The sequence below is a fragment of the Mustela nivalis genome, assembly GCF_964662115.1.
Source record: "Mustela nivalis genome assembly, chromosome: 1".
In the NCBI taxonomy this organism is placed as follows: Eukaryota; Metazoa; Chordata; class Mammalia; order Carnivora; family Mustelidae; genus Mustela; species Mustela nivalis.
The window spans coordinates 179,788,272-179,810,460 of NC_139020.1; the positions used below are offsets into that span (position 1 = coordinate 179,788,272).

General features: G+C 46.7%; 1 protein-coding gene across 2 annotated transcripts in view; it reads left to right on the plus strand.

Moving 5' to 3' along the window:
- Positions 1 to 1,380: 1,380 nt before the first annotated feature.
- The window catches only part of FRMD4B (FERM domain containing 4B), a 323,042-nt gene continuing 302,233 nt past the window's right edge, over positions 1,381 to 22,189 (plus strand). The window contains exon 1 of one of the 2 annotated variants that reach the window (XM_082691213.1): positions 1,381 to 1,553. The gene's annotated coding sequence lies outside the window, so the exon portion shown is untranslated. Of the gene's footprint in view, positions 1,554 to 2,135; positions 2,236 to 22,189 lie in introns of those variants that run through there. The other variant, XM_082691212.1, reaches the window with a different exon arrangement.

A 22,189-nucleotide genomic window follows, 5' to 3' on the forward strand; every position in this document is an offset into this window, starting at 1 on the left:
AGTTGGGCTTCAAACCCAGATATTACAGCCTCGGAACTCCCATTGTCAAGCCGAAGCCTCTTTGTTTCAAGAAAATCCAGTAAATATCCCATCTCTTCCAGAAAACTCTCTAGACTACTCTGACCCACCATATCAACATTACTGACACTGCCTACATTGCATTTTTTAATGTAATAGACTGCATCTAGTCCCCCCCCCCAAAAAAAAACCCCATACACCAAGCACTTTTTGGATGGCCTGCCTTGTACTATTTATTTTCCCTGCATTGTTTCACTTTCCTGTACCTTCCCTGGGATGTTCTCTAGTGACCAAGCTATGGGTATTGACTTTCTCTCCAAAGAAATTATGTGCACTTAGGAAGGCAGAGAAAGCCGTCCTTCTTTGCACCGCTGTCTTACCTGGAGCCCTAATGTTGCTGTTCACGCAGAACAGACAGTATCGTGCAGGGGTTAGGGCGTGTTTGGATCTGAATTCAAAGACCTGTACCACCACGTTCTAGTTTCCTATTCTCCGACTGGTCAGTTAACCTCTCTGACCCTTAGGTTTCCCCCACTGCAAAATGGAAGTCCATTAAGTCAACTGACCTTGAATGATCAACTGCTGTTGTGGCAGGGAAGGTTGAACAAGGCCAGCAGAGACCCTGAACTCATGGGGCATCTAGTCCTTCCCTTTTCTTCCAGGAGAACCAAATGAGATAACAATAAGTGAAGTGCTTACTTAGCTCAGATCTGGGGGGGTGGGGGGGGCATGTCCTAGCTGCTCAATAGATGTCAGCTATTCATTCAATATATTCTATTTAATTAGAAGCAAGCCTTCCATTCGACACCAGAAGAAAATTTAATTAAACTTCACACCACACAGATGTAATATGATACATCACTCCATCTCAAGCCCTTACTACTTCACGCTTTGCTTTCCACTTCTTGTCCATAGCAGCTATGCCAGGACGGGAGAAATCAAGGGAGCCTTCCCTCTCCCACCGGGTCCTTCTGTGTAGGCTGGTGATCCGTGAAAAGAAGGAGACGGAGAAGGGGAAGAAGGAAAAGAAGAAAGAGGAGGAGGAGAAATGCCAAAAGCAGGGTTCCTGGAACTGTGGTCTCGTAAACATTGACGTTGATCAATCAACTAAACTTCCAACAAAACGCTGGGGTCAATTATTTTTAAAAATGGATTTGAGTTTTAAAATTGAATTAATTCATAGTGCAAAGAGAAGTGGGTCCGGCAATGGGACCCACAGTCAAAGGTGTTTGGGATTTACTTTCTCTCTGTCGGGGAAATCCCCGACGGTGCACCTTTAGCGCTCGACTGGTCAACTCGTTTAGAGATGATGTGAAAGTCCCCGGAGCAGATCCTTCCCCAAGGGTCCTCCCTTCTTCCTCCGCTCTTCTCTCATTTGCCACCTCACGCGCAGCGTCAGATGCAGCTGCACTCTCGGTCTTCTCGTGTATCAGCTATTTGAGTGAACCTCTGGAGTTTCTTTCGTCAGTAAAGAAATCATAATGAAACACTCCTGAATCACAGAACTGTTCTGGAGCGAAAATGACAGGCATGGGGTAGGCTCTTAGGCCTTTTAACTCCTTTTCCCCCTCTCTCGTTCCTTCTCTCTTACTACCTCTCTCCCTCCCTCCTTCCCCTCTTCCGTCCCCTCCTTGATCCTCCTTTCTTTCAAGAGGAGCCACCAGGTTCGCAGGAATCTCCGATCAAGTCAGGAGCCAGACCCACTCCCGTTCCGGACTGGATCCCGCGGGACCCGCAGCCGCCCGCGCCTCACCCCCTTTATTCTAAGGGCAATCGGGGCTTGGGATGCTTGAAGCCCGGGAGGCGAACCGAGTCCTTCCCCGCGCTTTCCCGCCTCGGAGCGAGGGATGGAGAGGCGCGGGCTGCTGCCCCTCCCTCTCCCGCCACCGCCGGCCGCGCCAGCCGCTCCGCGCCCCGTGGCACCAGCGCCTTTTCTCCGCTGGGGTAGGCGAGCGCAGCCGGCAGCCGCGCGGCGGGGACCGAGGGCGCCCCCTCCCTTCCTCCCGCTCCCCTCCCCTTCCTCCCCTCCCAATACAATGACTGGGCCGGAACAGCGCATCAGCCGAGTCTCATTGGCAGCGGCCGCCCCAGCGCCCGGAGAGGCGGCGGGGCGGGGGCATCTGGGGAGAGCGGAGCCGGGAGCCCGGGCTGACAGCGAGAGCCGGCGGGCGGGACGCGGGCACGGGAGGACGCGAGGCAGGCGGCCCGGGCACAGCCGTAAGTGTGGACCGAGGCGAGGACGCGCGGCGAGCGGCGGCGGGGGCGACGAGCGGCCCCGGGCCGGGGGATGTGGCGGGTGCTGGCGGCCCAGCGAGCCCGGGAGTCGGGCTGCGCGGCTCGCGTGCTGAGCGGGAGCCTGGGCCGAGAGGAGGAGGAGGAAGAGGAAGGCAGGCGCCCGGGAAGGCGCGGCGCGGCGCGGAGTTGTTCGCGGGGCTGGCGCACAGCCGGGTCCCCGGGTCCCGCGCGGTGAGCCACCAAGACAATAAAGTAGCGGCCGGTGGCGCCCGAGCGCCCGAGGGAGGAGGCGGCGGAGCAGGTAGGTGGGCGACCGCCCGGGGGAATCCAGCGCGCGGCGGGTGCGCGGCCGCGAGCTGCGGCCACCGCGGGCGCTCCGCGTGCTGCCCCGGCGCTGCGCGCGCGGCCCGAGACCCCCAGCGGAGGTGCGGGGCTCGGACGCTCGGGCGGCCAGGAAACCCCGCCCCCGGGCTGCCAGCGGCCTCCTCCCGAGCCTCAGGGGCACTTGGCGCGGCGCTCTGGGCGCTTCGGTGCTGTGGAGACAGGAAGTTTGGCGGTTTCGAGGCGTTGGCGCTGGTGGGGTTTGCAGACGCGCCGCCAGGGACCATGTGCTTTGGTTGGTGCGCGTCCGTGGGAGGTGGGAGAAATGCTGATGAACCCCAGAGACTTTCACAAGGCAGGGCTGAAAGGACTTGGGGGGAAATCCCTGGCGTTAGCAGAGGCTACCCAGGGCTTGGTTCCTCTGCGTTTCTTAACTAGGTGTGTCGGGTTCTAGCCGCTCCTGTGTTGAAAAGGCTGTGTGCGTGTGGCTCGCCCTCTATTTTCTGGAGTATTTCACCTTTTACCTTCGTGTGTGTGTGTGTGTGTGTGTGTGTGTTTGCTCGGGGGCGCGCGCGCGTGTGTGTGTGTGCGTGTCTGGGTCACGGGGAGGGGGCAAAGATGATATTTTGCGAAATGCCATTCGGTTTGGACTGGAAGATAAACTCTTCCTTTGCGTTGATCCAGTGCCCTGTGCGCCAAACGACACTGCTGAGCAGTGGCTGGTGTTGTTGACAAAAGGGGTGAGAGCTCCTCGGGAATCTTCCCCGAGCCTGAGAAAGCCGCCGCAGGAGGAGGTCTCCCCTGCTCTCCTTTGTGTGGCCGCTTCCTTCCAGATGTGAGAGGGTTGGGCTGGGCGCTCCTGGGTGGGGTAATCATTATCCCGAGCATTCCTGCGATCTGCTAGGACTTGTAAACATACCAGAGCCAACTCCTCTGAACTTTGCGAACCAACTTGGTGGGCTTGCTGGTACCCAGACGGGTGCTTCTGGAAGGTGGCCCCTTCAGAAGAAAGACTCTGGAGTGTTGACAGCAGCAGTCTCTCGGGAAAACCTGGTGATCCTTCATGGTTAGCTAGTGTTTGCTCCAGAAATTTACCAACCCATTTGGAGGATGTGTACAGGATTTTCGCGCAATCCAGGACATGCTGTTCCCCGTCCCAAAGGGAACTTCCAAATCAAATATCTGGAGGAGAAGAAAAGCAGCTTCGCCTTACTTAACCTCCTCTGGCTGCACTTTCATCTGCCATCCACATGCTGTTAAGAATGGTGGTTGACAGCTTCTGGCGTGTCAGACGCCCCAGTAGGCATCGTGAATAGTCCACGGAGTGGTAAGCTGAGCCCAGAGAGAGGTTAAGGAACTTGCCATAAGTCACGGTGGTCCTTTGGAGTTTCCCTGAGGTCTGATTCCAGGTGCCAGGCTGTTAACCATGACTGTGCCTCTAACAGGGATGGGCTGTGATGGCATTAGTGATGATGATTAAAGTATTAGTAATAACAATAAATACCTCCTCTCTCTTTTTTTTTTTTTCCAATCAGTTAAATAACATGATGGCGACTGACCCAAGGTAAACACTTGGGTTATCTTTACGTTAAATGTCACAAACTAGTTGATGGTTATATTGATACGTCTATGATTCTTTTTTCTTTTTTGCATATCCAAGAATTTTATACTAAAAAGTAAAGCACAAGCGCGTGTGTGTGCGCGCGCATACACACACGCCTTTGAACAGTGCTTACATTTCCTAAAAGAGGGCCAGAAGAATTCAGGCAATTCCAAGGACTTCTTACCCAGGAGAGGTTAATCACTTCTTTATGACATCTGCAAATATTAATCAAACACTTTATTTGCTTAAATTCAGTAATGCAGGTGGAATGTATTTGAAAAATATAATGATGGAAGATGAAGTCTACCCAAAATACCATCATAGTGAGGTTTGGTTTTCATTCTCCCTGTGAAAATTCTCAGAAGTCACTTCTCCAGGATGTGCTAGTAACTGATTGCCTTCAACGTCACTTTGCTTTGATATTAATAGACTTTCATCGTAGTGGCAGGGCAGTTCGTGGCTTCTTAAACAGGCAGAATCCCTGTGCTGGGGACTAATAATCTAGAATAATTTGGGAGGAATTAAAGCTACAGCCACTCAAGGGTATGAAAGCAGCTAAGTTTTCTCAGCATTGTTCACAGGCACTGGCCTCTGTTGCTAGCAAGCATGAGAATCCGACTTCTCCATTTGATGCCACAGATTTAATCAAGACTCTGCAGTGCTTCTGAGAAGACAAAAAGGAAGTTTTGGCTAAGTGACAATACAAATAAGGTACATGGAAAACAGTTAAAAATACCCTGTCTTATCCAGCCTGCAGTAATTGTCTAAAATTTCAGGAACTCTTCGTAGTTATTTTACACACAATACACACATAAGTGAAGGCTTGAGGTTTATACTGCAAATGACCCCTCTCTCTCTCTCTCTCCTCTTTCTCTCCTTCCCTCTACATCTGCCCCAGAGATATGATCTTATCATGAAGACACTATTTTTACATACTCAGATACTGCTGAGGTTCACTGAAATTGCTATCTTCAACCTGTAGATAAATAAATCATGTAACTCAGCTCAGCAACAGGATTTAGGTATCTCTTCCTTATTTAATGTATTTCTCATCTCTCTCTTTTTAGACATGGTTTTTATTTTGTTTTAGAAAATGCTTTTTTTTTTGGTAGTAATTCATTTATTTCTAGGTCATTAAGATTTTTTTTTTTCCTTTTCTGGTCAACATGTGTCCTGGGTAGATCAGAGAGCAACACTCAGGTAGCAATTTTCTGTTGCTAGATGCTTGATTTAGGGGCCAAACCTCCTATTTTCCTCAATAATTGAAATTATCATGATATTTCTTATCTCAGTTTTTCTGGTGAAATCAGTTTTTAACCTAATCTCACAAGGCAGTGTTTTTTAAAATGACGGTCATTAAATCAATTTAGTGGGCTACAACCAGTATTTTTATTTAAAGTATAACAGGACAGAGAATGTTACCATCGTCTTCTGTTAATAAGTGTTCTGTTGTTTTAGGAAACTTTGAGTCTCGATCTGAGGCTGCATGCACATTCTGGGTTGCAGTATAAAATGTAATTCTTACTGTGAGTTGCTGTCTAAAACATTGACAAGCTACTGCCACAAGGTGTATTTTCCTAGTAAGTGACAAACACCCAGTTGAAGTGGAATCAGGATATATATATATAAATTTTTCTCATACATACAAGTTTAAGTTACTAAAAAGATATATACCTAGAATTGGCCTCAAGAGCCTCTTGCCCAGGGCTGAACAATGACTTTGGAATCTGATTTCCTTCTTCTCATCTTCAGCTCTGTCTTCCTCTTCTTGCCTTTGTGTGTGGCGCTCCTTGTTGGGTGTCTAGTTGATGGTAGGTAGCATTGCCAGATTACACAATTTCAGGTGGAAGTCCAATAAAGAAGTCTAAGACTCCTTTGCCCGGTTGTTTAACAAAAAGCCTCAAAACCAGTTACAGTTAGCCAGATGGACATGGGTTTGTAGGAAAGCCATGTACCAAGTGACTTCTGCAGAGGTTGAGGGCTTTGCCTTGTGAGTGAGTCTCACCCAGACGACATGGACCATGGACACCAGAGGGCTGGACCTCCAGATGAAGACAGTTGCTTGATAAAGGGGAAATGGATGCTAAGGAAGTCAACTCAACATTTGCTGAAATGTACAAGTGTTTAAGTCCGTGAAAGCTGATTTCTGTTTTCTTTGATGCCCCAAAGAATGGAGGACAAGCTGCATTATATTCAGGCAAATAGGCTATCAATATGAATTCTTGCATATGTAAGGAAAGCCTTAGTTGTCACTTTTAACATGGTCAGTGTCAGGACTTATGAGATCACAGTGCACAGCATGTTACCTTGATAATGGTTGCTCTACTTTCCAATGACACTGAGGGAAAAAGGCAGATATATATTGATTAAAAATTCACTACAGACCCTATACCTCTTATAAGGGGTGCTCTTGATCCTTTCAGCATTTATGTTTGAACCTTGGAAGGCATCTATTTTAATCACTTTTTGTGCTAACGTGGTGAAAGCAGATATTTTAGTGGTGCCTTCAGCAAATTCTTTGAAGAATACACCTCCGTAAGGGCCAAGGCAATGAGGTTTCTGCTTCACAGCTCTTCAGCCTTGAGATATTTATCTGGGTCTATGTTACTTTGCCCTTGGGGATATGCTGCTTTTAATTAACCTCTGCCACTTCATATACAATTATCCAGTGGGTAAGGGGGCCCTAATTGTGTGTGGCTGTGAGAATAATATTCACTCCCAGCAGAGGTTCCCTAGAAGTAGGGTGATCGTGCTGGCTTGCCGGGGTCAGTCCCAGGTAATGTCTGTGCGTCCAGTTTGGAGGAGAAATTATATGGTCACTGCCCCCCTAGGTTATTTTAGGGGGCCATGATTAGAGGCCTTTTTAATAGATTAAAGTAGACAGAATTCCTTTTACCAGGCAAGATGAAATGATAATATTTAAGGATGCATGCTTAGTTAAAGTCAAAAAGAAAGCAAAGAAAGTGGTTACCAAAAAGTTCATGATAGTGCAGAGGTTCTAAGCTGGGAGTGATTTTGCCCCGGAGGGAACACTTGTCAACATCTAGAGAAATTGTTGCCATTTTTTGTTGCCATCTGGGGAAGGTGCTGTTGGCCTCTAGCTTGTGGAAGCCGGGCAGGCTGCTACATATCCCACATGTGGAAGGCAACCCCCACAGCAAAGAAGTACCCAGCCCCAAATGTATATATTGGGGATGAGAACCCCTGGTGTAGCAGTTATATTTGAGGAGGAGGGAGAGAAAGTATCTAGGAGCTTCTGGGGCAACTGAGTGTGGGATATTTGGCTATTCACTTGGAGATAACTATTGAGCTGCACATTTGTATTTTGTTCCTCTTGTTTTTTTGAGCGAGGGAGAGGGAGGAAAGGGGCAGAGGGCGAGAGAGGGAGAGAGTCTTAAGCAGTGAGCGTGGAGCCCTGCATGAGACTCGGTGTCGTGATGCTGAGATATGACCTGAGCTGAACCCAAGACTGGGACACTTAACCCACTGAGCCACTGCGGTACCCCTGTTCATTTCTTACGATTTTTTTTTTTTGACAGACAGAGATCACAAGCAGGCAGAGAGGCAGGCAGAGAGAGAGAGAGGAGGAAGCAGGCTCCCTGCTGAGCAGAGACTTAAGCAGGGCTCGATTCCAGGGCCCTGGGATCATGACCTGAGCCAAAGGCAGATGCTTTAACCCACTGAGCCACCTAGGCGCCCCCTCCCCCCGTTCATTTTTTAAATGTATGTTATACTTAAAAATAAAAAAGCTTTGGAGCGCCTGAGTGGCTCAGTGGATTAAGCCTCTGCCTTGGGCTCAGGTCAGGCTCTCTGCTCAGCAGGGAGCCTGCCTCCCCTTCCCCCCGCTTGCCTCTCTGCCTACTTGTGATCTCTTTCTGTCAAATAAATAAATAAAATCTTTGGAAAAAAAAGAATAAAAAAGCATTAAAAAAATAAGGAGGTCTTCATCATAACTGAAGGGTAATGGACCTCTCTATGCCTACTAGGGTCTTATTCAGATGTGAAGGCCTACTACATAATAGCAGAGCTAATGGTAACTAGACCGGCTCACGTTCAGCAAGTGTTCACCTGCGCTGGGAACTACTCTGCCAACATCCCATAATATTTGTTGCATTGGCAAAGTCTATGTGTTGACCGATATTCTGCAAGAAGGCAGGATGATGGGTTGAGGTTATGAACACTGACTCTCGAGTCAGAGGACCTGCCCTCATATCCCGTTACACCACTTATGAAATGCATGAGTTTGAGCAAGTGGCTCAGAGTTTCTTCATCTATGAAATGTGAGGAACCAAAGTTCCTACCTCACTGGGTTATTGTAAGACTAAAAGGACACAGTGTAAAGTGTTTCGCATAGTGCCTGCTACGAATTAAATATACCATAATTATTAGCTATTCTTACTTTTGAGGCCAAGAAAAGTATTAATAACTATGTATTTTATTGAATACTGTGTGCTAGATTTCAATCGCAGCACTTTTCAGCTATCCTTTTCTTAATTCACGCAAAAAATCCTCTGATAGGGGTGTTTGTCCATTTATTGCTCCCATTTTATGGATGAGGAAAACAGAGACTCAGTGAAATTAGCTAGTAGGAGAGACTTCATTTCACCCCAAAGTCATTCTGACTCTGGAGCCTCTGCTCTCATGTATCATGTCATATCATTAGCTATGGAACGGAACCTTGAGATCAGCGAACCCACAAAAATGAACTCCGAAGAGGGCTGTGATTTGGCAAGTTCTGAAGGGATGGTACAGGGCCAGAACCCAGATTTTCTGCCTCCCACCTTCCACTACAACCATCTGTGTTTTGCAGGCACATGCGTCTACCTCACAAGGCAACCATAGTAGGTGGGAGCTGATCCAGACACAGGATCGGGAGCTGGGGAGATGTCTTCTAATTCAGCTACGAAAAACATAGAACTGTGTTTGCTCAAGTGGGGTAGGTGTGCCCTTGGTGGTGTATGAGTTCATTTTATTTTTTTAAGATTTATTTATTTGTTAGACAGTGTGCATGCCTACACACTTAAGCAGGGGTGGGGAGGGGCCTAGGGAGAGGGAGACAAGCAGACTCCCACCGAGTGCAGAGCCTGAAGAAGGGCTCCATCTCAGGACCCCCAGGGTCATGACCTGAGCTGAAATCAAGAGCTAGATGCTCAATCAACTGAGCCACCTGGGTGCCCCTATATAAGTTAATTTTAGATGATAGATAGAGAATCATTGTACTTTGATGGCTTTGCATTTATTTTAATGTATACCCACAGATTTTTTTTTTTTTCACTTAGACCTTTAAGTCTTATTAAAAAACGTATTTCTTTCTGCCTTGCTGAATGAACTATTGACAGACTGGGTATTACTGCTTAGGATAAGGCTAGGTAGACATAATGTCAATGTAAAGTCATTTAAAAATATATATTAGCAACACAGAGTGTAGGTGGTACTGAAAAATATGGCTAAGTCTTTGAAGGGAAGCTGTGAGTGATTGAAGTCTGGGGAGTAGCAGACTTGGGCAATGTTTCTCCAGCCCTGTGCTCTTGAATCCCTTGGGGATGGGATTCTGATTTGGTAGATCTGGAGGGGAGCCTGGGATTCTGTCCAGCTCCCAGGTGACACCGCTGATGCCCATCTGTGGACCACACCATGCCTAGCAAAGGATCAGACAATCTAGAAAATTCTTGGGCATGTGCTGGGTGCGAGGGAGGGGTCAAAGAAACGTAAGGTAATCCTTTGTCTCCCAGAAGCTTACGGAGAGAAGATGTGAATGACCATGGGAGGTTTGCAGACAAGGAGAGGCGCAGGTACGGGTCGGCCCAGAGTTGCTGCCTCCGGACGACATGAGGGGATGTGTGGGGCGGGGTTTCCCTTTGGCCCGAGAGCTGTGTGGCAGCCAAGTGGAAATTGCCAAGGTAGGCTTGCCGAGCAGGAGGAAGGCTACGAGTCACAGGGAAGATGCTAGAAAATGCCTACACCTGCCAAGTGGATATTTCAACCATAACCTGATCAACACAGGGAATCAGTCCAGAACATTCAGTTTGAATAACTTACCCCTTCAAAGAACAGGTCCCTGCCTAGAAATAATAATTCCTTGTCTACTGAGTCCCTGTAAGTGCTGGGCATTTGCCATGTGCTTTCTGTACGGTATGTGATGCTCGTCCCCACAGTGACCCACGGGAGCCCATACTTCACACACGTAGAAACCAAGTTTTGGAGGGGCTGTGTGACTTGTTCAATACACACACAGCCGGTTTTAGTGAGACCTGGAATTCAGACTCGGAAAGGCATCTGGCCTCTTCGACACCTCTCTGCAGGAGACTCTGCTCTTCCTTATTCCTGGCGGTCTCAGCCTGAGAGGTCTAGCTTTCTCTCTGGAGCGCATATCTTCCAGAAGCCTCCAATGGCCCGCCTTGTTTCAATGCAAACACTGCCCTCTGAAACAGATCCTAAGCAAACATCCGCAGTTGTCACATTATCCTTCATCACTATTTATAGAAGATTGTATTTCTTTTGGCCCTGCTAGGTAAGTTATTAACAGACAGAAGTTTTTGGCATTGGGGCCCTACATAAGAAGTAAGTTCAAGAACGCATCCCCTGACCCAAAGAAGCACTGTATGTTTTGTTGCAAGAAGGAAGCACTTTCCTTTGGAAATCACCAAGGAACCTAGGCAGTTATTGGAAATAATTATGCCTCGGTCACAGCGTGGGGCCAGTCACAGCCCCGCCTGATTCAGAAGGTCTTTCTGGAATACCAGCATCCATCTTCCAGCTGGTGCTTATAACAGCCGACAGCGTCGGTAGGGGACCCGCAACGGATGTGGCCTGAGGATTGTTTCCAGGCTTCCCTTGTTGCACCTGACTGAGCTCATGCCATCAACTCAGTCATTGCAAAAGAGCCAGGGCACCGTATGCGACCTGAATGGGAGGTGCAAAGCTCACAGAGCCAGCCCTGGCCCTGGTGCATCCAAATATAATATTCTGGGAAGGTTCTGCCAGACGAAGGAGGAGCTGTGGAGAAAAAGGGATGGGGAATCAGGAAGGCTGAGTTCTGATCCCATCTCCGCCGCCAGACTGACCTGAGCTGTGTTAATTACCTCTCCGGGTTTGTCAAGTGGGTGGTGACACTTGGGGTTCCCTCCATCTCTAATCCTTCATGCTATGAACAACTGGACGTGTGCACACTGTACCTTACCTGCACCTGTGGTCCTGTTCTTGTTTTTTTTTTTTTAAGTCGCAGGTAAATAAATATGTTTAAAATTAATGCATTTTAAAAAGCTTCCTTATCAGCAGTATGTTGGTAAAATTATTTGCTGGGCAGTAAAAATAACATGTGGCATGACATCATCAAATAACCTTTCAGTTTTGAGGCAAAGCTCAAAGCGTTAGGATATTGTAGCTTCTTTGGTAAGTTGGGAAAGATAAGGGTATTTGAGGCCATCACAAATGAACTAATTGCATCCACTTAAATGGGCAAGTTAAAATGCAAGATCCTGATTAAGTAATGGAAACCATGTGCCCCCAGACTGGGACCATACAGCCTTAGCCCAGTGGGGCCATAACACATAAAAAATTGAGGACATAGCCTGATAATTTGCTCCAACTGTGTGAAATTAATTCAGTGTATTTCAAAGGGAGGGGGGAAAAAAAGCTTGCTCTGTTATATACATTTGTGTGCTCATTGTAGCTGCATTTTCACTGCCTTAAAAAACAAAACAAAACAAACAAACAAAAACAACGGAAGTGTCCAGTGTTTTAGAGGTCAAAAGTTTGATTGAAACAAATTAAGAGTAAGAAATCATTTTTGCAATGATTTAGCTGCTTTAAGCAGTTCAAATCACGAGTGGTTCTTGTACTTTCTAGCAGTATGCTTCCCTATACATGGGAAAAGCATGCCAGAAAACCATCATTGGCCTTTTTCAGATCTCAGAGAAAAGTCGTGAAAATGGTAAAGATAAATCGTATTTAAAAGTTGACGGATTGTCAGCAAGTGCTTATACTATTCAGTAAATACTTTCACTGTAAGTTTAAGAGGGGACAAGGCAACTTGTTTTCTTTCAGGGTATTACAATACGAACTTTCCTCTTCCCACTTCTTATACAGTTTCATTTACCTGGTGTTGTCAAAGAATAAATAATCTGTTTCACTGAAGTGATTTTTTTCCAGGTGATTAAAGCTTACCTCTTCCTACCCACATTATTTTTTTTGCTTGAACTATTTTTGATGAAAACGTGGCACATGCTCTTTTGCTTTTTTATGTGGGGTGTACGAGGGTGGTTAGATCATTCCTGGATGTAGGCTCTTCGTGCCAAACACTGCTTTTTGTTCCTTGCCATCATCCTATTACTCTTTGACAGCTGAATTGTGGGGCTGAGTGCTTCTATATAAATAATCACCCATTTCTTTTCTTTCATGGTTACTAGTATTCCCCGAATCATAGTTAGCAAATCTCATGGGGGGTTGCTGAGAACTTCTTGCACGTTATAATCTTGGCTAATCTGCCTAACCTCCCAAGAAATGAGATTATTCCTCCTGTTTTGTGGGTGAGAAAACTGAAGCTTAAGAAATGAGGAGTGAGCAGTAGAGCCGGGATTTGAACCCCCATCTCTTTGTGCATCACGTTTCTTTTTTCTTTTTTTTTTTTTAATTGACAGACAGAGGTCACAAGCAGGCAGAGAGGCAGGCAGAGAGAGAGCAGGAGAAGCAGGCTCCCTGCTGAGCAGAGAGCCCGATGTGGGGCTCGATCCCAGAACCCTGGGATCACGACCTGAGCTGAAGGCAGAGGCTTTAACCCACTGAGCCACCCAGGGGCCCCGCATCACGCTTCTTTTTTTTTTTTTTTTTAAAGATTTTATTTATTTATTTGTCAGAGAGAGAGCAAGCGAGAGCGAGCACAGGCAGACAGAGTGGCAGGCAGAGTCAGAGGGAGAAGCAGGCTTCCTGCGGAGCAAGGAGCCCAATGTGGGACTCGATCCCGGGACGCTGGGATCATAACCCGAGCCGAAGGCAGCCGCTTAACCAACTGAGCCACCCAGGCGTCCTGCATCACACTTCTTGATAGCTGATTACAAGAGTTGCCTCCTGTTCTGTTTCTCCCCTCTGCCTCTATTTGGGTATTTCTGTCTATCCTGACCTTTGCTCAGGTCAGGGCCCAAGATTAGCTGTCTGCCTCTTTTACGGCTCATATTTTGGTATCTTTTTTCTTAAATAGGGTTCTGAGGGTACTTTTGTTGATTCCTAGATTCCCAGACGTATTCTGCACAATTGCAGTTTCTGGAACTCTAACCTGTGAATTCATCACTGCATATGCTCAGGCTTTGGGGGGATTATAGGATTTTCTGCATTATGATTAAGCAACATAATCAAGAAACCTGCAATCAGGAATGCTTGGCAAGTCCAGAATGCGGGGGTCAGCGAACTTTCTGTGAAGGGCCAAGGACTAAATATATTAGGCTTTGCGGGCCATATGGTCTGTGTTCACCTACTTAACTCTGTCTTCATAGAGCAACCATAGGCACAGAGCATATGTAAAATAATGGGGGAAGCTAGATTTCAGTAAAACTTGATTGATTGATTATTTTAAAATATTTTTTATTTGAGTGTGTATGTGTGTGTGTGAGAGAGAGAGAGAATATGGGGTAGGGCAGAAGGAGAGGGAGAGAACCTCAAGCAGACTCCCTGCTGAGCCCTAAGCCCAAGGGGGGGGCTCTATCTCACGACCCTGAGAACACGATCTGAGCCAAAACCAGGAGTCAGGTGCTTAACTGACCAAGGCACTCAGGCGCCCTGATAAAACTTTATTAGAAAAATAAGCCATGGGCAGGAAATGGCTTATGGGCTTGTACCTGGCTAACTCCTGTTATAATGGGGGAAAGGACCGATCAGGGTATTTAAAAACCCTAACTAGATGGTTAGTTCAGAGGCAAGGAGTGGCCGGTGGACCCTGAAGCCTGCTGCCTGGATTGTCTCCTAGCTCTGCTCTAATGTAGGTGGGTATCTTACTCTCTCTGTGCCTTCTTTTTCTGTCCTTAAAATGAGGAAATTCATAGTCCTCACATCAGAGGGTTGTTTTGAGAATTAAGGGAATTATATGTAAAGTACTTGGGAGGGTACCCAGGACAAAATGAGCCCTGTGTAACTTTTTGTGAAGTTGAGAATCCTAAGGAATCCAGTTTCTAGGGATATAAAGTATTGCAATGAGATGTTGGACAGCACCAGACTTCTGGTGCACTGAGCAGAGCAGAGGGTGGCCATGAGGTTGCCGCCTGTTGCGGATGGGTGTGCGGAGGGCGCGGGAGGTTTGCAGGCAGCACAATAGGTCAGGGGAGACCCTGGCCTGGGAGTTAAGGGGAACCCGGTTTAGCAATTCAGTCTTTAAGTCACTTCCCTCTAGGGCCCTGCTTTCCCCATCTGTGAAATAAGGGGCTTCACCCAAATTTGTGGATATGAACTGTGTGCCCAGTGGTTGAATTCTGCCTACAGGGAGCCCCATTAGCCTCTAGAGTGTTTTTTAAAAATATATTTGAATTAATCATCAGCAATAATGAATCAGAGGAGGTTCCATAAGAATTCTGGATTCCAGATTTCTTTTAAAAATTCAGAAACTTTGACAACGCTGGCTGCATTCCCTCATGGTAACAGTTGGCTAGCGCTGAGTGATGGCGGCCCATGGGTTCTATCATTGATTTGCCATAACAGATGCTGCTGGTTCCCAGCCCATATCCTTGCCCTTCAACTTTGGCGCAGGCCAACTTGACTTCCCACTGTTAGCCCTTTTGTTCATCTGTCTGAGGAGTCTCTGGCTGTGGAAGTGGTGGGGGTGAGTACCAGGGAACCTACGCCCACCCCTCCAGTGATGAAAGGTTCAATGTACAGATGCCTGAGCTCCCTTGCCCTTCTGGTGAGATGACCAAGGTGTTATTCTACATCAATTTCGAGAGTTTGCCACGGGGTTAATCTCTAGTCACCCAGCGTGACAGTTGGCTTGATAGGACACCCATTTTTTAGTGGTCTGTCATTCTTTTTCTCATTTACCCACTCTCCTCCTGGTGTTCACTAGGATGACCTTGGACTTGAGTCTTTGTCCAAGCTTCCGGAGGAGATCAGACTGAGAAAACCATAGTCCCTACCACTGAGGCCAAATGAGAATTACTCTTGTTTTTCATCATGCTTGGGCAGTTTTGCTTGGGTGGAAAAATCCTGTCTATCTAAGGAGGGAAGGTTAAGGACTGAATGGGCGGTACGTTTCTAGTCGAACGGGAACATTTTTCCTTGTGTAAGTAAAGAATGGATGGAAAGCTTTTGTGCAAATGATCTTTCCCACTCACTGGAGTCTTGTCCCATACGTATCTGGATTTCCAGTTATTCCTTATGGGTTCTTAAAGTGGGGACTGTTTTAGTGGGGTATCCTTTGAGAAGCTGTCAGAACTGTCGTGTGATTGGTGGATTGTTTTAAAACGGCCTGAAGAGATTTGCCTTTTATAAAAGGAGATCTGAGAATCAAGTTTTTTTCCTAACAGGGTGACCAACCATCCCGATTAGGTCAGGGCTGAGAACTCTCCTGGGACGTACTAAACATGGGGAAAACCCAGGCAAACCAGAATAAGCCAGTTACCTAGTTTAGATAGAGGTCACACCTAGGACCTATCAACCCCTGTGTGTGTGTGTGTGTCAGCATATATATATATATATATATATATATATATATATATATATTCTTTTAAATATTTATTTATTTGAGAGAGACAGATATAGTAAGAGAGAGCACAGGACGGAAGGAGGGGGAGAAGCAGCCTCCCTGCTGAGCCAGGAGCCCAATTCGGGACTCCATCTGAGGACTCTGAGATCATGACCTGAGCCCAAGGCAGATGCTTAACCAACTGAGCCACCCAGGCATCCCTGTTTATATAAATCTTTTAATAATATATTTTGTTTAAAAGATTTTATTTATTTATTTGATTGAAGACATAGCGAGAAAGGGAACACAAGCAGGGTGAATGGGAGAGGGAGAAGCAGGTTCCCCGCTGAGCAGGGAGGCCGATGCGGGGCTCGATCCCAGGACCCTGGAATCATGACCCAAGTCGAAGGCAGACGCTTAACCGACTAAGCCACCCAGGCACTCCAATAATATCATATATTTTTAAAAAATGACCCAAACTTAAATGTATGTTGAAATAAAAGAACTCTTTTCTGGATTTCTACTTATAAAAATCTGAGTAATTTTAGCGGGGTAACTTCAGTTTTCCTTTGTGTCTGTGCCTCTGCTTTGCCACTGTTGGGTCCCAGCTGGTTGTGGGGGAACACAAGGAGTCAAGGAGTGGGTTTGGAAACCCTCAGTATCTCTTCCCTTTCAGGGCCTCCGCTTTGTCACTGAAGCAGGGCCTCTGTGGGGCTGCACCCTACATTTGAACCTCTGAGCACTCTCCTCAAAGGTAAGTGGGGAACCTGGTGTGTCCTGAGGGTAAAACCCTTCCCTGTCCATTTGCTCTGCCCTGAGTTCCCTGCATCTTTCTTCTGCTGGCTGTTTATCTCTTTTTAGTGATAGCGGATTTTAATCAGAAATGAACCTGTGAAAATCTCGACACCCAAATTAGATGAGTGTCACAGCTGGATGAGGGAGAGGGAGACATGCCCCCTGACAGAGGACATAAATAGCAAAGGGCGTGAATGGCACCAAAATGTGGGAATCTCTGAGAATCAGAAACCAGATGTGTTGTCTGCATAGCACAATGTGAAAGGAAGACTTGGGAATTAGAAGTTTTGCATGATTTGGGATATCAAATCAGGTAATTTAGACCCTGGAGTAAATATGTGAGACTCTGTAAGTAGGTTTGGAACCAGAAATATATTTGTGTTTGAACCCAAGATCCGTGATTTAACTCCATTTATAACCTGGTACAAGTCAGGAAACCTTCCTGAGCCTGTGTCCTCATTCATAAAATGCACACAAGAAGGAACAGAAGCTGACTGGTGAGTGTCTGCTAGGTACTCTTGTCAGTGCCAGGGACATTAGAGGAATTGTTTCATTTAAAATTCATTTGAATTTTAAATTCACTTAAATTTCATTTAAAACTGTACAGTCCTACAAGGCTGGTATAATTGGCCCCATTTTACAGAGGAGGAAATCAAGGCACCAGCAAGTCAAATAACTTTCCCAGCATCATTGAGCTAGTAAGTGATGAAGCTAGACTTATAGTCTGGGTCCAGCTGACTCCAGAGCCTGTGCCAGCCTGTCACAGCTCAGTTCTCCCAGGGCTGGCCTTTCTTGGGTCCATCCAGAAGCTTTGGCTGAGATAGATTGCAAGTCGTTTATTTGGGAAGCACAGGAAATAGCAGCACTGGAGTCAGGAAATGAGATAAGGAAAGGAAGGCAGACAAGAAGCGTGTTATCAATCCGCCTATGCCAGTGGGCCAGTAGAGCCCCCTCCCAGTGCGGAAACTCAGAAACCAGCACAGTGCGTACATGGCCCGTCGTGCAGCACAGTGCAGCGATCTCATGCGAGGCATGAGGGAGCTGGGGTGTTTATACACCTGCTCCCAAGAGTCACCAATTGAGGGCTGCTTCTGCGAGATGGAGTGATAATCCCTAGGCGCCTTTCTTGTATCCTGTGTTTGGCAAAGTAGGACCACCAGCCTGAAAAAGCCCTTGGCAGAGAAATGCAGGTGTGGTGGTGGGGAGCAGGACAGTGTGTCCGGAAGCAGAAGAAGGGAGTGTGGGAAGAGCGCTGACAGCACCTGCTACGGTGGCTGTTAGAACCAGAGACAATATGTGCAGAGGCAGGCCTAGGGCCACCATTTATGGAGGCTACACTATGATGGTGCAAATAATTAACAGTGAGAGCATTTCTGAGGCTTTGTGTGGCTTTCCTGAATCCTTACTTGACCTAGAATTGTTCCCACGCACCTGGATGAAGGTCCAGGGGAGGTCAGCCTGCATGTGTTGATCATGAACTTGGGATAAATGCCAGGCCCGGCCAGCCCTTCACAGTGGTCTGTTTCCTTGGTGGCTCCATTCATCTGCAGTCCACTAAGATATCTACTACCCCTGGGTTTTAGTTCAGAGGGAGGAGCAGGAGCAGCTGCCTCCCCATGGAGCTAGAAATCTCTTCCTCCATTTGGAAACCCAAAGTAGTTTGAAAAAGGATTGTGAGCCCAAAACAAGAAAGGATAAATGTAACTTGGGTGACGGGATTAGCAAGAGCTTCTGTTTTTCTTATGATAATAACAGCTTCTCTTCCTGCCACCTCTTAAGATTCTTTTTTTTTTTTTCTATCAGAATATAATTATTGAGCACTACAGTAATTATACCTTTGGGTTGTCCCACTTCCATACTTCCCCAGTCCATTAGGGGAGCTCCCCCATTTGGTGTGGTCTTGTTGGAGCAGTGTCCATCTCTCCCTCTGAACTGGAAAACCAGATTGTTTCCCTCTTTATGTGATACAATCCAGGAAGATGGCAGAAACTAGTTTTTGTCCCCTAATATCCAATTCCATTCCTCCTCTTGGTAATAACCCACACCCTTTGCATTTTCTCTGGGCATGTGGCTGCTGCGGTAGAGACTACATTTCCCAGCCTTCCTGGTGTCTGGTCCAGCCATGTGACCCAAGTTCCACCTAATCCACCTCAAGGCACTGGAGAGGAAGTGCTGTGTTCAGGTTTTGGTTGTTCCCATTGAAAGGAAACACCTGCTTGTTCTTCCCTCCTTGCCTTGAACTCTGGAACAAGGAAGTGGTGGTGAGCCATCTTCAACCATGGGGATGAGGGCAATAATCCAGTCATTGGTTTGCAACCTTGGGACTTCCCCAGCTGAAATCTGAAACTGACCCCCTTAAAGGGAGGGCAAGAGGAGATTGAAGAAAGAGGAGGAGCCTGTAACCTCTGAAGGCTGAGTCCTTGAAATAACTCCTACTGATGGAATGTTGGGTCTAACATAAATTGCAAGAACAACGGTGGGGAAAGGGTGGACAGGGTTTAAGGAGCCACTGATTGACTGGGTCCATTATATGAATCAATCATGGGCCACATGTTCTGTATGACTTCCAACACCAGGGCTTGAAAGTGAAAGAGGTCTGGGTCCTTCTGTCTCTGCAACAGAGCTGTACTACCAGCCCCTGCTCCCTGCCAGACCCATCCTCTACTTGAACTTGGACTTGAAGCTGAACTTACCTAAATGACTCTTACTTAGTCTTTGTTAACACCGAGAACCTATCATTTTAACTGATATAAAGGCTTGGTACATGACTTAGCCTCAGCCAATGGCAGTTACTAAAAAAGTCATGGGAGTTAATGCCAGGAAGACCTGGGTTTAATCCTAGCTCTGCCACGTAGTAACTGGATGATGTTGAATAAGAGATTAATCTAAGCATCTCCTGAGCCTGTGGCACACATTACCGTATTAAATACTCCAAAGCCGGTCTCTGGGGGCAATGTGCCTGGCACAATGCTTGGCACATAGTCAACAATCAATGAAAGATGGCTATTGATGTTGTTCATATCACTGTTAATTATTCACAATGCTGAGTTGTTGCTGACCACTCAGGCAGTAAGGCGGCATTAGTAACCTTATACCTGCTGGCTCTGAGGTCTGGACTTAATTCTGCAATTTCTAGAGGGTTTGGGTGATCCATGGTAAATCAGCAGATCTGCAGAAACTATATGTTCCTTCAGACCTCTGTGGGGAGCAGGCATTTGCTTATCTTAGGTAAAGGATATAGTCCAATTAGTGGAGCACAGGATATGTCTGAGAATGACATGCACAGACCTCCTGGGGTCTTTTGATCCCTCACAACCCTGGGTAGGTATGTGAAGGTGGTAAGTACGGGTGAGGAAACCTGCTGGTCAGGGGAGAATGAAGGATTTTCATTGCCAACGCTCTTCCCTGGCTGACCTGGGAAGCCTCATCTTTAGTGTCTGGGACAACTGCTAGTGGTATCTCGGATAGCCGCTTCCGCCATTCTTAGTAACAGAGTCCCTGTTTTATTTGAGGTGAGGTAGTGTGCTTTGCTGAAAGACTACATGTCCCTTCCTCCCACACTATTAAATATGGCAGTGGGACCAAGTGCTGGCCAGTGAAGGATGAGCAAATGTTTTGTGGAGCTTCTGGGAAGGGTCCCAGTTCTTAGTTGACTCAAATGAGAGGCATGTTCTTTTGCCTTTCCATTTTCTTCTTCTGCTTCCTAGAACACTGTTTCATGGCCAGAGCTTCAGCAACTATTTTGTGACTTTGAGGGAGAAACCACGGGCTCAGGATGGCAGAGTAGAAGGTAGAGGGATGAGCTTTCTGCTGGAAATGGCTCCTGTCCATGAATACTTGAGTGCCACTCAAAGCCCCTCCCACATGATCACCGCCCACCCTGACCATTTTGGCTTATGTGGTTTTTTTGGCCTTCCCCTTATTTTACATTAAGCATTTCAGCAGCCTTGAAAGTTTAGAGCGCCACGCCAAAGGACTACAAAGCTACTTCTCTCATCCTCTTGTGGGGCTGGGTTAATTTCTTCATCTTTCTTGCAAATGCCTGAAGTCCAGATTCCCAACAGAATAATCATCGATGCCATCATTCTGTCCATTGTGCTTACTCATTTGGGTGTATAACTCTTCTTTAACCTTTTTTATTTGTTATTTTGCAGTCTTTGCTTGTGGTCAAGGTTGTTTTTTGTTTTCCAAATACAATAACACTTCTTGTTTGCTGTGTTTCTGAAAATGCGGATGGACTCCTGAGGATTGTTCTTGCAGAGGAAAGATCTTGGAAAAGGCCTTAGAAAAATAACCTGTGGGCTTGAAGTCCGGAATTGTGATGCCACCAACTTTGGCTTTCTTTTTCAATATCCCTTTGGCTATTCGAGGTCTCAACATGGATGGAAGTAGAGCGTATCATGCTTAGCGAAATAAATCAAGCAGAGAAAGACAACTATCATATGATCTCCCTGATATGAGGAAGTGGTGATGCAACATGGGGGCTTAAGTGGGTAGAAGAAGAATCAATGAAACAAGATGGGATTGGGAGGGAGACAAACCATAAGTGACTCTTAATCTCACAAAACAAACTGAGGGTTGCTGTGGGGAGGGGGTTTGGGAGAAGGGGGTGGGATTATGGACATTGGGGAGGGTATGTGCTTTGGTGAGTGCTGTGAAGTGTGTAAACCTGGTGATTCACAGACCTGTACCCCTGGGGATAAAAATATATGTTTATAAAAAATAAAAAATTAAAAAAAAAATAATAAAATAACCTGTGGGGTAATCTGAGGTTTGAGTTCTCTTGGTCCCCTCTGTGGAATCAGTAAGCTCGACACTCTGCTGGTTATTTATCTCTTGATGCTCATCTTTAGGCCTATTTTCCTCTCCTCTGAACTGTGATATAGGGTAGAGGCCTACAAGTTACACCTGTCACTCTCCCTTTTAGCTGGTTTCTGATTAGGCTCTGTCAGGGGGAGGTGGTGGCTGAAGATGGGGAGACAGGAGGATGGGGAAGGGATTTAGTTCTGCTTCCAGCTCAAGTGTGCAACAGCAGCAGACATCAGTTAGCTCCAGCCTGGAAGTGTTGCTTGAGTGGAAAAACCCACCCCAGTTCCACATTTACCAATGCCTCTTGCACCCAAAACATCCAAGTCAGAAGTAACTCAAATGCCCCCAAACATTTGAAGACTTTGCAACCTGCTACAGGGTTCATTCATTCATATTTTCATTCAGGAAACATTTATTGAGTGTCTACAGCAGCTGTGTGAGTGACCGTGGGGATCATAAAAGAGGTGACTGAGAGAGTGTAATCTGGAGAGGGAGTGTTACTTTGGATTAGCTCTCAAAGAAAGTCTGTTTTTTGGAGTCTGTCTTTCAGCCGAGCCAGAAGGCTGAGAAGGAGCCAGCCATGTGAACATCTAGGGGGAGAGCATTCCAGTCATAGGGTATGGCTAGAGCACAGGCTGGGTAAGTAGGAAAATACCTGGAGGGTTTTAAGGATAGAGAATGGGCCAGTGTGACTGGAACACGGTGAGCAGGAGAGAGAGTGGTGAGGCAATCATGGAGGGCCTTGT